This window comes from Onychomys torridus, chromosome 10, assembly GCF_903995425.1.
Source record: "Onychomys torridus chromosome 10, mOncTor1.1, whole genome shotgun sequence".
Taxonomy (NCBI): Eukaryota; Metazoa; Chordata; class Mammalia; order Rodentia; family Cricetidae; genus Onychomys; species Onychomys torridus.
Window position 1 is genome coordinate 70,544,589 of NC_050452.1, and position 13,649 is coordinate 70,558,237.

The following is a 13,649-nucleotide window of genomic DNA, read 5'->3' on the forward strand; positions in this document are numbered from 1 at the left end:
ACAGGTAGTTGTGAGCCACCATGTGGGTGCTGGGATCTGAATCTGGGTCTTCTGCAACAATAGTAGGTTCTCTTAACCACTGAATCATCTTTCTAGCTCCTTCAAATTTTTTCAATATAAAAATGTTGAAGAAAACATGAAAACTTATCAAATGGCACTACTTAAAATGCTTTGTTTTGTTGTATGTAGATCATAAAGGTAGCAGAACCTTAATGGATGAGATTAGCTACAAATTAGACCCAGCTAAAGATAGAAGTAAGGAACTGGAAGATAGATTTTGGAGACAATTAATACTGAAACACAGAAAAAAAATTAACAGAAACCACAGGACAGACTTAGAGAAAAGGTCTAACGGCATGATTGAATTTGCAGCTGGAAACAAGGGGTAGTAGGGTGTAAAAAGTATTTGAAGGGACCATTGTGATAGCTTTCTGAAAGTGAATTAAGAAAATCAGGATCCAGGAAGATGACTGAGTTAGTAAAGTGACCTGAGTTTGAGCCCTAATGCAAAAGCTGGGTGTAGTACACATGCTAATAATTCCAGCACTGGGGAGGTAGAGACAAGAGGATCCTGGGAGCTTGCTGGCTAGCTAGTCTACCAGAATTTGAGAGCTCCACATTTGAGAGACCTTGTCTCAAAAAGCAGGTAGAGTTGATGAAATAGCATAGCTGATATGAACACTTGCTGCCAAGCCTGAGGACATGAACTCAATCTCTGGAATGGTAGAAAGAAAGAACTGACTCCTGTAAGTTGTCCTCTGGCCTCCACATACATGCTGTGGCACTCAAGTGCTTCTAAACATATATACTGTAATGTGAATTGCTAAATGGTCTTATTAACAAAAACCCAGAGCCAGATATTGGGGTGAAAAACTGAGAGATCAGAGGAATAGGACAAGCCACAGACAACCTCACCTCACTGACACCTCAGTCTCCAAAGAGACCTACTTCCTGTCTACCCATGCCTATATGCTTTTCTGTTCTGCCATCTCATTTCCTCTCTCTGCCCAGCTACATCACTTCCTCTTCCTGCCCAGCTCTGTCACTTCCTGTTTGTCTGTACAGACCTCCAGACCTTTATGGTTAGTGCTGGGATTAAAAATATGTACCACCACACCTGGCTCTGTTTCCAGTGTGGCCTTGAACTCACAGAGATCTCTGTTTCCCGAGTGATAGGATTAAAGGCCTGTGCTACAGTTGCCTGACCTCTATGTTTACTACAGTGGCTGGCTTTTTCCTCTGATCCTCAGATAAACTTTATTAGGGTGCACAATATATTGGGGACACAATACATCACCACAATATACAATATACATAAATAATTAAAGCGTTAAAGAACAATTAAAAAAGACACCCATCTGATCTCTTATCTCCATGAACACACATTTGTGCACACACAGAGAGACAATCAAGCTATTACATTAAAAGTAAATCATTGTGTAGACTGGAGAGATATCTCACCAGTTATTAGCACTGACTGCTCTCCCAGAGGACCTGGGTATTGTGGAATAATCTTTTTGTATACTGTGAAGATGTGTCACTCAGATTGGTTTAATAAAAAGCTGAATGGCCAATAGCTAGGCAGGATTTTAGGGGCACAGAGGATGCTGGGAAGAAGAAGGGTGGGGTCGCCAGCTGAATGCAGAGCAAGCAGGATGAGTAATATAGAGATGTAGCCACAAGGTAGAAAATAAATTGACACAAATGAGTTAATTTTTATAAGAGCTAATTAGAAGCAATCCTAAGATATCAGGAAAGCTTTCATAATTAATAATGTCTCTGTGTCATGATTTGGGAGCAGGATGGCAGGACAGAAAAATCTGCTTACAAATGGTGTCTAATGTGGGGGCATGTATTTCCACATAAGACCTGAGAAAGCTTAAATAAAGATTCCAAACACATAAAAAATGGAGCCAAGTGCAGCTTCCTAGTCCCACAGTCTCTCATGCGGGCTGTGGTACAGAGATGTACCGGCTGCTGCCTGTGGGCTTGAGCCACCCCTGTGCCATGAGCTAAGGTGTACAGTGGTTTAAGATTTTGGTCATGCAGACAGAAAAAGTTCCAGATATGCAGTAAAGCAGGTTCAGATGGAAAAAAACCTCTAAGCAGGTTACAGTGTGTTTAACAATGTGCATAGGCTTAAGGGAAAAAAAATGGTATAGACAGTCATAAGAAATAATAGTTTAAAAATAATAAAATAAAGTCTTTAAAGAGAGAAGTAATAAAAAAAAGAGGATAAGCCATGCAGATATGGGAACTACACAGGGAGTCTGGGTCCTGTATGGTGTTGTATTAACTTTAAATTTTTTGATTGCTGATGAGCAAACAATAGCTGCTGAGACACATTATAAAACCTACTAAATTAAACCAACCTATATATTTTTTAAATGTCTTAACTTCAAAATGGAAGTCAAAAAATATGTTACATTGGAAAAGAGGTTATACATGTGTTTCCACAGAAAATGAAAGGCTATGGATTCATTCAAGGTTGATAGAAATAAGATTTGATTAAAGGAGACCCCTGAAAATTCTGGCTACAAACATAAAAAAATGTAGGAAAAATACAAGATAGATAACATATTTTATCTGCTCAAATATAAAACAAAACATCATCTTTGGCTGGTTTGTGTGCAACACATAGTCCATATTTGTGCTAATACAGATATTTATATTACCTTTAAAAGTTTATATGTTTTCAGAGCAAGGGGACCAGGCACCAATAAAAGTGGGTGGCCCAGGTGACCCAGCCTCTCAGAATGCCTCTGTTGCAGTTTCCTCAGAGTTCTGCACTCAGAACAGCTTCAAGGCTGCTGGCTGAGATGGTCCAAACTCACAGACTAGTCTAGCTAGGACTTGATCACTATTTTAATTTTCTCAGAGTCCCCTAAAGATGCCATTGCCCCCAGATAACAGAAAGTAATTTAAGAACAGGATCCACATTCCCAAGAGGCTGGTTTTTAGTTGTTCAATGGATGTTTGTCATTGCTTTGTCACCAGCTGTTATTGGTCATGGAGGATACTAGGTAAAGGAAATATCTTGTTCTGAAAAGGAAAAGGGGGTATAGAAATGACAGAATAAAAGGATAGATTATTGTATCTACTTTCAAACTAAAAAAAAATGACTAGAGGCTGAAGAGATGGCTTAGTGGTTAAGAACACTGGCTGCTCTTCCAGAGGACCTGAGTTCAATTACCAGCACTCACATGGCAGCTCACAGCTGTCTATAACTCCGTTTCCAGAGATCTGGCACCTTCACACAGATATACATGCAGGCAAAATACCAATGCACATAAAAATAAATAAATCTTAGGGCTAGGGATTTAGCTCAGTGGTAGAGCACCTGCCTAGCAAGCACAAGACCCTGGGTTTGATCCTCAGCTTCAAATAAATAAATAAATAAATAAATAAATAAATCTTAAAAAAGCAATGACTAATCTCAAATATTTTAATATTGGTGTGGGTTTTTGTTATATTGATACAAATTTAAGGTTATTTTTGTTATAGGGTATATACGTTTCTACTCTTGTGTAAGTATACTCTTATGAAAATGTTTTTGTATAATGATACAAATGTAAGGTTATTTTTGTTATACTGTGTTATATGCTTCTATTTCTTGTTTAAGGTATTATACATATACAGCTCATTTAAAAATGTAATGTAAAGTTCTAGTTCTTGAAAGCTATTTAGAATAATAAAGAAATACATGTTAATAGTCATCTATTACAATCAAACTTAGAGTCATGTTAGGTATATTTTCAAGGTCAATCAGAGACATATTTTAGATAGATAGATGGTCTTCAAACACTTCAGAGACCTACAGAATATGGGATTTTAATGTTTTAATAACATAGGACTTTGTATGACAATGAGACACATTTGCTACTGGCAGTACCAATTTACTTCAGAAAAGATGATGGGCATTGAAAAAAAACTAAATATGGAATTTGCTTTCAATGGGCAAAACTAGCCAGTTGGGTAAGAAACTGCTCTTGTCTTGACTACTGACAGTATGCTGTACAAACTGGACAAACAAGACACAAAGGAAAAAGACTGTTGAATTTTGCCAAGATAAGGCAGGACAGTCCTTTGAAATTCCTACTTCATAGAAAAGTCTGTCTGATATTCTAGGCCTGTGGGCCAAAGATGGAGGCCTCAACTTCGCAGAGGAATCTTGGGGTGACTGTCCAGGCAGCCAGTTGTCTCTGTTGTTTCTATAGTTTAGGAAGCAGCTTACACTGCACTTCCTGTTTACTCAAGTAATATTACATCCTTCTGGGGTCTTTGATGGAATTGAAGACTAGAGAGTTGTAGTTATAGTTTTCATTAGTTGTGATAGAAGATAAATTAGATACAAAACTTTGGACTCATCAAGAGAGGATAGATAATGGAGTATTTTCTCTAAATTTACCAAATACAAATGGACTGGGCATTATAAATGTAATTCTTGATAATTGTTCTTATTGTTTCATATTGGTGAAATTATTAAGGCCACTCCACATAGTTAAAAAGGGAGGTTTATTTTGTGGGGTAACTTACAAATGAAGGGGTAGGTTGCAGGGTCTGGCAAAGGTATAGGGTAGTCTGGCGGTGTTCTCTGGAGAACTCTGCTCGGTCCACTTCTAGCGTCCCGCGTCCCAGAACCAAGAGAGCCACCTCCTCCTGCTCCTCGGTCTTCCGCTCCTTCCTCTGCCCCGCCTTGTGGGCGTGATCATTACTGAAGCCTCAATGGGGGTTGGAACTTCCAGTCCAATGCTGGGATGGCTACCCACTACAGTTTCATGTGTTAAAGTTAATACCTTTCCTTTCTATTTAGATTATACCTGATAATTGTTCTTAGTTTTACTACGATATAGCTTTACTATGTTAGAATTAAAACTTTTCCTTTTATTTAGACAAAAAAGGAAATGTTGTGGAATAATCTTTTTGTACACTGTGAAAATATGTCACTCAGATTGGTTTAATAAAAAGCCGAATGGCCAATAGCTAGGCAGCATTTTCAGGCCACAGAGGATGCTGGGAAGAAGAAGGGCTGAGTCATCAGCTAGACACAAAGTAAGAAGGATGGAAAATAGAAAGATGAGGTAATAAAGCCATGAGGCAGAAAGTAAATCAATGGGTTCATTTAAATGTAAATGGGTTAATTTAAGGTATAGGAGCTAGTTAGACACAAGTCTAAGCTATCAGCCAAGCTTTCATAATTAATAATGTCTCTATGTCATGATTTAGGACCTGTATGGCTGGACAGAAAAATCTGCCTACACCTGGGTTCAATTCCTAGCACCCACACAGTGGCTCACAGCTGTCTCTAACTCCAGCTCCAGGGGACCCGACATTGTCTTCTTGCCACCATAGGCACTGCACACACATGGTACACAGACATACATGCAGCCCTATAAAAAGAGCCTGGCGTGGTACATGTTTATCATCTTAGCACTCAGGAGCTGAAACAGGAGAATCACATTTTAAGGCAGCCTAGGCTACACAACAACAAGACCTTGTCTTAAAAAGTCGAGACCTGGGACTGTAGTTTAATGGTGCAGTTCTTGCCTAGTATGTGCAAAACCCTGTGCAGAACTCCAGCACCGACAAGATATTTAAAGAGAACTGTAAAGATCAAGAGGAAAAAGATGAAATGCAGCAATAAAGTGATACTGGAAGTAGCCAAATGGAAATGACCTATTGCCCTGAAAGAGCCAAACAATAAAATGAGCACTGACTCCAGCAGAAGTACTGACCTGAAGCCTGAAAACAACCCTTCTAAGTCCTGAAAGTAAGCATCTTAGTTTTCTTTCTTCTGCTGTGATAAACATACTGACCAAAAAGCAGCTTGGGTCAGGGGGAGGGTTTATTTGGCTTATGCCTCCCAATCACAGTTCATCATCGAACGAAGTCAAGACTGGAACTCAAGGCAGGAACTGCAGCAGAGGCAGTGGTGGAAAGCTCCTTGTTGGCTTGATTCCCATGGCCACCTGCCCAGGGTACACTATCCACAGTGGGTTGGACTCAACCACATCAGTCACTAATCAAGAAAATGCCCTCACAGACTTCCCTACAGGCCAGTTTGATGAAGACATTTTCCCAATTGAGGATCCCTCTTCCCAGAAGACCCTAGCTTGTATCACATTGACAAAAAATTAGCTTTCATATAAGCAACTAGTAACTTAAAATTCTAAATTCAGCACAAAAAAAAAATCAGTTGGGTGCTATGATATATGCTTCAATTCTCAGACACCCAGGAAGGTGAGGGGGATGTTGAAGGATTGCTTGAGCCTAAAAGTTTGAGACCAGCCTGGGTAACATAGCAAGAAACATATATATATGTCATTCATAGACACAGATACTTTGAAAACCAAAGGTTGAATAGAAACATTTTAGATAAATTGTGAAAACAACTCTTGCCATCCACTTTTATTAGGGAAATATTACATGTTATTCTTTAAGCAGAAAGATAACGATCCCTAGTCAGATACAGAGGAACCAGAGAGAATGAAAAGTAGAGGTATAAAAGCAGTGTAAATCTAATTTGTGACTGCAGAAAGCCATGGTGGTAGGAGAGTCTTATGGGGGCATAAAGACAAATGTGTCTGGAGAGTTACACTGAATGGTAAAGCAGTGCAGGCTCTAAAGGTCAGTATCAGTGTTAGAATTCCACTGCCATCATTCAGGAACATGCAGTCTTTATTGCATGATGTGGTGATGGGTGTTTGCAGGCATAATTGCATTAGGATCTTGAGATGTGAGATTATCCTGGATTATCCAGTGGGTCCCAGATGCAACAGTGTGCTTACACAGGGAGGCAGCAGAAGATGTGACACAGAAGAGGGGATTATGGTGACCTCAGAAGATTGTACTAAAACGAAACCAAGACTCTTAAGCCAGGTATGGGGATTCAGCAGCCATAGGAGTGACATCCTGAAAGAAAAGAAGGTAAGATATTCTAGCAAGGCCTGGTAGTGTGGCCTAATGTACATGTATGTACTTTTGATTTGTATTTGAGTACCAGAGGGCAGATTTCTAGAGTTTTCCAGCCCAGCAGTGTATCACACATGTGAGGATAAGTCCATGTGTCATTTGAGGGCATTGTGTGCCAAGAGACCACCTAGAGAGTGGCTAGGTGTAGGCCCATCTGGTACTGGGAACATTCTGGTTAGGAGATGGTTGTCGTCAGTCCCCTCAACACCATCACAGATTTTGGTCAGAGTTGTTCCAGCAATCTTCCGGCTTCCATTGCCATCCATTCCATGAACATTAAGGGTCCCACCAGGGAGGCTGAGGTCTGAGGCAAAGGGGACATCTTGGCTACCCTAGCCTTTGGCAAGGAACTGGACGTGGGAAACTGTCTGCTTCTGGAGACAAACACACCAGAGGGCCCAGGTTTGGCTCCATCTTGTTTTAGAGAAGCCTGATTGTAAGCAGCAGAAGATGGATAGGTTAAGACCTGCAAGGGCCTTTCTGTAGGAAAGCCTTGCAAGTGGCTGGGCCTATACCAGTCTAGTGGTTCTTTCAAAAGGGTGAGGGGGCAACTGTTGAAATCAGAAGGAGCCTGGCTCAGGGCTTGTGGATGAGAGGAGAGGTGCCCAAAGCACAGTGGAGAGCCTCAAGGGCCCCAGGGAAGAGGCCCATGGAAAAACAATTTATAAACAAGGAATATGTTCCTGGCAGAGTCCAAAGAAAATTACAAGGCACAGGACTTGTTGTCTGAAGGAGCATGGCTTATATAAAACGCTGTATCTACTCCTGGAGAGGAGGGGAGAAAGGCTCTTTCCCAAGAAGTTGTGATCACAAATGGGAATCCAAAAGGGAAGTGCAGAGAGCTGAGTGTCCACCCAAGGCTGGGGCGGGCTGTTCTGAGCATTGTTAAAATGGCATCAAAGGGATCATGAACCAGTGGCTGGAAGAGGAATATGTATTAGCAGTGTGTGGGGTTCACTCTGCCATTTTTAATATGTGAAATTGGGATATGGAGCTTTGACAGCTGGAACTACAGCATCAGGCCACAATAACCCACCGGAATACACCTTAATTTTTTTCCAGGTTTAAAAAACAAAACAAACAAACAAACCAGTCAAATTTAGGCTTATATTTTCTCCCCAGGCTATTTATGTTTCTTATCTTTTCTTTCTACTCAACTCATTTTTTTGTCACCAAGCTGGGGGCTTTAGTCTTGCCTCTAGTTGAGCAGAGGAAGAAGAGGTAAGGAGCCTGCCTGCCTTGCTGGTTCTTCCCAGCGGGCTCTATCCTATGTCATCACGTTCCCTGCTCGTTTTCTGTTACACAAAATCTTGAGATTTTTTTTTTCCAAAAGTTTAGCTTATTCTTTTAGATGGATGACTTCCACCTTTTATATATCTTGCTTGTATTAACTATATTTTCTTACTTTCTGTGTTCTAGATGTGACATTTGGGGCTTTGATCCTAGATATACCCCAGGTTGGCTAATTCCAGACAGCAAATGGAGTACCTTTGATATAAAGACTAAACATGTCAAAGCCCAGACTCACAACAAGTTCTTGCTCTAGAACCCCAAGAAGGTGGACAGCAGACCCTGCCATAAATCCCCAGTAGGATGTGCAGGTCGTCAATTCTATATCCCTACCTCACCCACTTATTCCTTGGGAAGCCAAACAAAAGCTTAGGCTGTATCTCCCTGCTTACTTCTGATCCAATCAAAACTGGTGTCGCCAGAGGTTGCTTGGCATATCAGGCCTCTTCCCTAAGTAAGTGTAGGTTGTGTTTCTTTCCACACAGTTGCCTGCATGGCTGCAGGCTACCTGACTAGAACCTGCCTGGATTTGAAAGTGGATGCTGGGCCAATGGCCAGAAGTTGGGGGGAAAAGCCAAAAATGTCATGTGCCTTAGCCTCTGGGAGAAGGCTAGTTTCTTAGCACCCTGAACTGTTGAGGGCATGGACCATCCTAGATATAGTCTGAAAATGTAAAGAAGGACAAAGGACCCTTAGAAAAACCATGGGTCCACAATGGTATCACTCACTAAGAAGCTAATAAAGCCCCTTCCAAGGTCCTAAAAGGCCCTGGTTGCATATTCACATATCTTTGTAAAACACAATAAGGTGAACATAAATAATCCTGATCCACGGTCTATATTATTTCCAACTTTTCTCTGGTTGGTCTGCTGCTGGGGAAGTAGGCACTTTATGACATGACCAAGAGGAAATTAAGTTGTAGAGATATCAGTTGGAGCTTTGCAGAGATAACATTCTTTCTAGTCATTTCTTTTCTTAATAGAGTAAGGGCCAGGCATTCTGTAATAGGAATGCTAGGCTGCTTGGTTCAGGATCCTATTGGTTCCACAGAAAATGCTGATAGATAAGGAGGTGCAGGGTCCTAACACTCAAAGGAACAGATGTGCTATCACAGGTACATCAGAGGGAATTCACATTGGTTACCTCAGATGCAGCCAGTTTCCAAACCTCCCATCTTATAAATGAAAAACTAGTGTGAACAAGAATTTCTGGAAAGACTCTCTGTCTGCCAAGGCTGATGGACTGATTAAAACTGCAATGATGTGAAGAGGCTGGAATGTTGCAGGTCCAGAGGTTTATCTTGGGCTAGCTTTACCCCCATGAACAGCCATTTTTTTTGCCCACCTCTATATCAGAATTAACATCCTGTGACTGATTAATAAAAGCCTTTTAAAAATCTATTGATTTAGCAGACCACTAGTTTCTGCCAACCCCAAAGCTATGTCATCATATAACATCTGAAGTCTATAGAAACCCCTCCCCCACATTTTTAAAATGCTGATGTACCCATCAATATATTTTAAACTTGGTTGATTTATGACTTACTTTGTTCCATAAAATTATGCAACTTCACGAAATTGTTTTCATGATGGAATATGGAATTTGGGGTAACTTAAATCTGTGTTTCTGGGCCATGGTCACTCAAAATGGCTCCAGAATAAACTCTTGTTCCTTTAAAGAAGAGAGCTGTGTTTTTTGTGTCAACATTGGGCAGTGTTCTATCAACTTTAACAGCAGTCTTTTCATTGTGTGTTTGTTTCACGGTGTTTTTCTTGCATGTATGTAAATGCTTTGTGTATGTTCCTGGTGGCTTCAGAGATCAGAGAAGGTGTTGGATTCCCTGGAGCTGGAGTTACAGATGGTTGTAAGCCACCATGTGGGTGCTGGGGATTGAACCTAGGTCCCCTGGAAGAGCTGCTAGCTCTCTTAACTACTGCACTAACTCTCCAGTCCCTTATCAGCAGTCCCTTTTTCTTTTCTCTTCTCTTCTCTTCTCTTCTCTTCTCTTCTCTTCTCTTCTTTTCTTTTCTAACAAAAGATTTATTTTGCCGGGTGTGATGGAGCATGTCTTTAATACCAACCCTCAAGAAACAGAAGCTGGTGGAGCCCTATGAGTCCAGCACCACCCTGGTCTACAGGAAGATGTAGAAAGACCCTGTCTTAGAAACAAAACAGACTTATTTTATCTGTATGAATGTTTTGCCCACACTATATGTCTGTGCCTGGAGTCTGAGGAGGTCAGAAGAGGGCACTGGATTTCCTGGAACTGGAGCTCTGGATGTTTCTGAGCTACCATGTGAGTGCTGGGAATAGAACCAGGGTCCTCTGCAAGAACAACAGTGCTCTTAACCTCTGGGGCATCTCTCATACTTCTCTTCCCATCACTAATAAGGCAATAACAGCTCAAGTTCTTTAGAATAAGCCACTTTTGGGGTTCAGTCAGCCATTTGAGGGGCTAAGTTATCTTTTTCTTGGAAAATAATATTTCAAAATTGTTAGAAGAGATAATTTAAAAAGTAGCAACACAGGGACTGGAGAGATGAATTAGTGGTTAAGAGAACTTGCTGCTCTCATGAAAGACTGGGTTTTGATTCTCAGCACCTGCACAGCAGCTCATAACCTCTATAACTCCAGTTCCAGGGAAATCTGCTGGCGTCTAGGGCCACCAGGCACACATATGGTGCTCAGACATACATGCAGACGAAACAGTCATACACATAAAATTGAATTAAAAATTTAAAAACTATCAATGTACTAACCAGTAAACAATAAAAGTCCTATTTATGGCTTTTGTGATATTTGTACTTTTTGTCTTTTTTTTTTAAATACTTAATTTTTTTTTTTTTTTTTGGTGATTTAGTTTGTGTCTTAGTTAGGGTTTTATTGCTGTGATGAGATACCATGGCAACTCTTTTTTTGGGGGGGAGAGGGGGTGCTTCAAGACAGGGTTTTTCTTTGTAGCCCTGGTTGTTCTGGAACTCACTCTGTAGACCAGGCTGGCCTCGAACTCAGAGATTTGCCATGGTAACTCTTAAGAAGAAAAACGTTTAATTGGGAGTGGCTTTCAGTTCAGAGGTTTAGTCCATTATTGTCATGGTGGCAAGCATGCTGACAACATGGTGCTAGAGAGGTAGTTAAGAGTTCTACATCTGGATCTGCAGGCAGCAGGAAGAGCAAGCGAGTCAATGGGCCTGTCTTAAACTTCTGAAGCCTGCAAGCCTACCCCCAGAGAAATATTTCCTCAACAAGGCTACACCTACTCCAACAGGGCCATACCTCTAAATAGTGCCACTCCCTATGAGCCTATGGGGCCCTTTTCATTCAAACTACAGCCTCTAATTCTGAGCAAATACATACCAAATTTTGTAATGATTATTTTTGCATTTTTTCATGGAGAAGCATTCACGTTAGCTGCTCAAGTGGATGGATTCTATGGTACTAGCCTACCCATCTGTTTTTGTGGGGACAAATTGCCATTTAACAGCATTAGGCCACTGGATGGCTGGTGCTCCCATTCCAGATCTATTCTGTCCACTCCAGGATAAAAGTGTATGTGATTATCCACATTCTCCTACAAACAGGAGCATGGAGTGACCTGTAGGATGACCCATGAGTCCTCAGCAGAAAGGGAAGTGTAGTTACTAGGACATGGATGGAGCCGGAAACATCATGAGCCACCTACACTGATAACAGTAAGGGGCTTCTTGCCCTAAGCACTATTAAGGACTGCCCTGCTATGAGGGGGTGTGGCCTGAGGACAAATTCCCTAACCGTGTCTGTGTTACCCAGGTCAGTATCATTGTGCTTTTATGTCATTCGGGAGATACTAGTCTGGGCTCCTGACATGCAGATCCCTGCTGCTTGTCCCTGTTCATCTGCCTTAGCACAGTTTCTCGCTTCTGCTGGTCGTAGAAGTGGTCTTAGCACAGTGCTGAGTGCCGTCTCCTGCCCCTAAGTTGTGGTATTCTTATAGAGAAAAGCGACGGATAAGAGTAGGTTCCTTCAGGTATGAGTGCTAGTACTGCCAATCCACAGAAGAAAGTAATGAATTGCTATGTTACTTAGTGAACAAGGTATCTGTAAGCAGAGGCACATAGGAAGAAAGGTCATGTGTCAGTCAAGTGCCCCAGCTAGCAGAACCTAACTATCCCCCGAGGGCAGTGGTGCAGCAATTCTTTCAGGGTCTGCAGTGATCCATCCATGAGTTCTTTAGGACCAGAACTACTGCAGGTAACAAGCACCTGAGTTCCTGAGGCCCCTGCTAGTAAGAACAAAAGGCCCAGCAGGAGACAGTAAGATGTGTGAAGGATTCACAGCATAGCTGGAAATGGCAAGCGACTAAGACTGGTGAAGGTCCTCTGACATCAGAGATACCCCTGAATATGACCACAGAGCGTGGAATACAAATTTAAGGGTCCACAGTCAGCTGAGTGTACAGCCTAGGGAGTCTCCCACACAATTGAAAGAAGTATTCATTTTAATTTTTGTATGATTGTATGTAAAGCCAGTTTAATATTGTTATCTTTTGAGACAGGGTCTCATTATGTAGTTCTCATGTCACTACACCAGGCTGACCCTGAATTCACAGAGATCCTCCTGCCTCTGCCTCTCGAATGCTGGGCATGCACCACCATGCCCCACAGTCTAGTGTTACTTTCTAAAGTGACTGCAATGTGCCCTGCTACCTCTTGTGCTACTCCAGTCATGCGAGAATCTGGGCATGGACCATGCAGGTACAAGGACAGAATGTTCATAAAAGTAAAAATCAGAGTAGGGTGGTGGTGGCACATACCTTTAATCCTAGCACTCAGGAGGCTGAGGCAGGCAAATCTCTGAGTTTGAGGCCAGGTCTACAGAGTGAGTTCCAGGACAGCCAGAGCTACACAGAAAAAACCTGTCTCGAAAAAACAACAACGAAAAAGTAAAACATCTGGTTATGAACCTGAGCCCATTGGCAGTAGAATTAGCACTCCGATTGTAGGTCCAAAGTCACAGGCACTATCTGGATAACACAAAACTGTGGTTACTGTGGATGCCCTTCCCGTGCATGCGGGTCCTCAAAGACCTGGGAACACACTGAAGGAAGGTCTTGCCACGGGGCGAGGGGGTTTGTGAGAGCCCCGCTGAAGTTCCCAGCTAGCTATGAATGTCCCCATAGATTCTCCCCTGCTTATAGGAGCAAAGGTCTCATATCCAGTATTCTGAGACCCTCTGTGGGAAATCTAGCCCATTCCTTGTTTTGCTCATCTGGCTCTGGACAAATCAAATCCTTGCGGGTCCCTTCGCCCCTCGGGTCGGAGGCAAAGGCTCCGCCTTCCACAGGGCAGCACCGCCCCTCTGGAGGCCGCGGCCAGTCACTCCGCTTGGGCCCCGCCCCCGCGAGCCTG